Below are 5015 nucleotides of genomic sequence, written 5' to 3' on the forward strand. Positions count from 1 at the left end.
TTAAACCTACTAATATTAATAGTTATTAGAATATTATATATAATAATAGGGTTATAAGGGTTATAAATTTTTATTTTGGGATATCTCCATATGTAACCAACATGTTCAACTTTTTTTGGTGGGAACATGGTGAATCTGTTAAAAATAATTATTTAATATGATAGCTATTTGGTTTATAATATTATTTTATTAAAATATCCATTAGAATTTAATTCAATAATATTTTTATAAATTTAAATTTTCACTTAGATTCCCTTATTCTTTTTGGTCAAAACCTAATTTCTAATTCCTGCCTTTAATCAAACTAGCTGTTACTCCCTAATTAGACATCTCTCCCCTAGGTGGTTTCTATTTTATTGAATGCAGAAGGACTTGTTCTGATAGAAGAGAGTGTTGGTGCATAACAAGCTTTTTGGGGAGGTTGTAGTTTAAAAGTTTTACTTTTTATAAGTTTTTGGCATATATTTTTGGTCAAATTTGTTTCAAATTAAGTAGGAATCAGTTGGAATTATATGTTTGATTTATCACTCTCCACAACTCTAATGCTCTAATGGTTTTCTAAAACTTTGAATCTATTTATACATTCAAAAACAGATTTTAAACAACAACAAAAAGAAAATTTGTGATAAAAAAAATATTTCACATAATTCAAATAAAAAAATGGGTTTAAGTGTGCCTTTTCATCTTTTCCATTAAATGTGAATAAAGCGATATTCAATGGAGACTATGAAAACACAACACAACCAATAATTAGTTATGACTGGCTCAATGAATTTTCATTTGGTTTATTAGATGAGAATAAAACTAGGGCAACCACAATAATAAATGTGGAGACTATAAAAACACAACACAACCAATAATTAGTTATGATTGGCTCAATGCATTTTCATTTGGTTTATCAGATGAGAATAAAACTAGCACAAGCACAATAAATAAATGTGGTTGATAAACACATATAGGCCCATATCAAACACATATATCAATAATATTAATATAAAAACCATATTAATAATAATTAATATTATATTATTACTATTATATTAAATAATAATAATAATAAATAATAAACTCAAGAGATTGGAGTACACATTTTGATCTTCGAACACGTTGAGGGAGATCTTAAGACCAGAATTTGTGGAATTTATTTGCACAGTAGTGAAGATGTAGGAAGATACCTTGTATATAAATAATGAGGAACTTATCATGGAGTAACTTATTAGAATTGAAATAATTTCAAATCTATAAAAAATTGATGGGTGAGAAGCCACGAATATAATTTTTAAATTTATTAAAAGTAACAGACCATTTTTCTAAGTAAAATTTAATGTTATAAGTAATAATGAAGAACTTATCATGGAGTAACTTATTAGAAGAATCTCAAATCCCTAGAAAATTGGTGGGTGGGGAGCCATGTGGCACGAATATAATTTTTTTAAAGTAATGGACAATTTTGCTAAATAAATGTTCTAATAATAATGAGAAACTTATCATGGAGGAACTTATTAGAATTGGAATAATCTCAAATCCCTAAGAAATTGGTGGAAGGGAGCCAATAATATTCAACGGATATAATGAAAACTCATTCAACCAAAAATGCTTAAAATTTACTTCAGACATGTTGTTTTTGTTTCAGAATAAGTTATTTGTGTAACAATGATGTCTATAAGTGTCTCAAGTATATACTAGTAGTTAGAGTTTATTTCTCATCACATAAGATTTCTCAATTCAATATGACATATCAACTAGTGCAACCATATAAATGAAATGATTGATAAATGTTAATCTACATCAATCTATAATAAACATCAAACAATTACTTCATGATGTATCTCATAATTCTAAATTTAAAAAGAAATACAAAATTAACTAATTTATAATTTCATTTTATAATATTATTATTAAAAGAATTAATACATATTTTTTATATATATACATTTAAAAATTACATACAATAATATTCTTAATCATAGAGATTCACCATCATTATGGAGATTTTTAATTTATAAATAATTTTTTGCAAAATAGTCTTTACTACCATATGAAAGAACAATACCATTACTTAATAATACCATTCATACTATAACAAATTTCATGTAACATTTTTTTAATAAATCAATTTAATTAGTAAAACAAAAATATCATACTATTAATCTAAATCTTTAAAATATAGTTTGAAATTAAATGTTTCTCCGCTACCTAATAACTTTAATTTTTTCCAACACAAAAAACGAAAAAAAAAACAATACCAATCCACTGTATATCGTGCCTCCTCATTATTAATTTTGATAATGAAGTTATGGTAAAAATATAGATTCATTGAACTCCCTCCTGGAAGTAATTAACATGGCCGACGTTAGAAAACGATGCAACTCTCAGGGTGGCAGCGTACAGGGCATCTAATATTTCTTTTTACCGGACTCTGGTGGACAGAATGACAAAATCGGACTCACGAACGGATTTTTGTGAATTACTTCCAAATTTTAGTCGACAGTTCGATTCTTGGCATCCACAACTCAATGGCAAAGGTATGATAAGTGCTTCAAATAGAAATAAATAGCGCCTGAGCCTGTTGAGGCTCTTGCTATATTTTGTGTGATGATATACGTTACCTCTTCATGGAAATTTATGGTCTACATGCGCGGCGGCCACTTCTGTTTGCTGTGATTTCATTCCATGGTGAACGTATGAATTGGAGAAGCATGTGGCTGTTCCAAATCGGCGTTTGCAACCTTTTTCTTGCTCTCTTTGAGCACTTTGGATTTATGGCGCTTACGAGTAATTGCAATCGCCAAGTCGTTGGGGAATAGAGAACCCGAAATGGCGTGGAGAATTGTTGCTGCAAATAGAGTTAAGACCGTTGTAAAGGAAATAATGGACAGTGCCAATGACAGTGCTATAGTGATATTGCACTTCACCTCCTCTGTATATTTGATGGTTGCCACTGATGCTGCAGTCATTGGAAATGTGTATGCCCACCAAGCTACAGAAAATCTGCAATAAATCCAAATCCTCATGTGCCACTTAATTCTCCAAACACAAATGATAACTAGGAATAATCATGAGTGTGCTTTCAGAGATTATTATTTTGCAGATTTTGAAAAAACCGAAAGACCCAACTCCTGTATTTTAAAATATTCCCAAAATAGGATAATTTCAAAGAAACTACAAGCTAGGTGTATTGGACGGTTGTTTTTCAAAAAAGAAAGAGCAAAAACACATTCAAACTCAAATAGCCATTATAAGCCATAGTTATCATGGTTGCAAATACTAATGAGCAAGATTTAAGTTGAGTAATGTATGAAGAGATGAGTTAAGTGCACTTTCTAAATTAAGAGTGTAAGTTAGATTTTAGTTTTATTTTGAGTACAGTCAAATGTGTAAGTTAGATTTTAGTTTTATTTTGAGTACAGTCAAATGTGTAAGTTAGATTTTAGTTTTATTTGGAGTACAGTCAAATATAGTGTGTTTGTATGTTGAAATTATTTTGACCGACTAATTAATTAAAAAATATTTCAAAATAGGTTTATTGTAATTAAATTTGTGTGATTAATAAAAAAGATACAAACTTTTATTGTTTATGTGTGAAATTTCTACCTTGCTTCTTCTGTTTTTCCAATAAATTGATATCGGAGCCGAAGTAAAACTAGACTTAACTAAAAAATTCTGCTACCACATCTTGCAGAACCACACTATATGAGTAGCCAGTTGTTTCAACCGCTGTGTACGTGAAAAAGCACCAGCCCCCGGATCCGCCCGAAGAAGGTGCCATGCAAAGAAGCACCGCAGCCACAGTCGTAACCAGGAGCCCAGCCATCAATTTCAGTTTTAACTGCGGCCGTAAAGAGAGTAATTGGGCCTTAGCCGAAGAGAAAAAAATAAGGCAGCGGCTAACCAGCTTGCCATAGGACATTAAATGTCTAGTTATTTATCTAGTCTCTGCGTGCTTGTTATCCAGCCTGCATATAACCAGACATTTTATGCCCTATGACAAGCTAATTAGCTCCAGAGAAAAAACAAAGCCACCTAAAAATTCAAAAGTTTGAAAGTTTTTTTTTGCTTTTTTTTTTGGTTATATTAAAATATTTTATTGGTACTGACCATCCATGCCCAAGTTTTAAAGCTTCGGGCATATATTTTATTAAAAAGGGTTTGAAGGGTTATTTTGTTTAAAGCCTATGAGATATTAGAAAACCACGTTGATGGAGATATTGGAGTTTTGAAGTTGTTAAAAAAAAAAAGCTCGGGAGATTTTTAAATTCATTTTTGATTTTTTTTAGAATTAAATAAAGAAAAGGGTTGAAAAGGGTTTATTTTTCGGGAGAAGTTTAAGGCCTGAAAAGGTTTATTTATAAGTTTTTTGTTTTTCAAGTATGATTATTGTTTTTGGGTAACTAAATACATAGATGATGATTGCAAAGTGAGATGTGAATTGGTGAATCCAATTGTAGTCGATGAATTTGGTGAAGTTAAATTTGTTAATGAGCAGATGCATGCTCGGATAACCTACTACAGGGTGAATGAAAATTATGTTAATGTTAACTTTGATGAATATAATTTATATACTGATTAATGATTACACATGATGTTATTTGGTAAGAGAAGGCCACTTGTGTTTAGAGGTCAAGTGGAAGACAACATATTTGCAGCAACAAAGATTTGTAAAGGAGTGGAAGATAAGGCAAAGAAGAAAGAGGAAGAGAAGGATGCTCTCAATGCAGAGCCTAAAGAAGATATTTATAACATTGACCTTGAGTGTGCATAGTACAAGAAAAAAACAATAGTGCCTCATGATGAAAGTGAAGAGAAAGACATGGAAGTTTTTGAAGACAAAGAAGAAAGCATTGAAACCATTTTTCAACAATGGAGTAAAAAAAAGATAGGATTTTGCTATCAAGAAAGTCAGGAATATGAAGAGCAATAAGTAGAGTGAAAAACACAATTTATGTAAAAATTCCTTGTAGATTCAAACTTCTTATGTAATATGTTAAAACAAAAGACTTGAATCTACTCTACTC

This window comes from Pinus tabuliformis, chromosome 2_2 (genome assembly GCF_031772625.1).
Source record: "Pinus tabuliformis cultivar Carrire ecotype Pingquan chromosome 2_2, CPIR1, whole genome shotgun sequence".
Lineage (NCBI taxonomy): Eukaryota > Viridiplantae > Streptophyta > Pinopsida > Pinales > Pinaceae > Pinus > Pinus tabuliformis.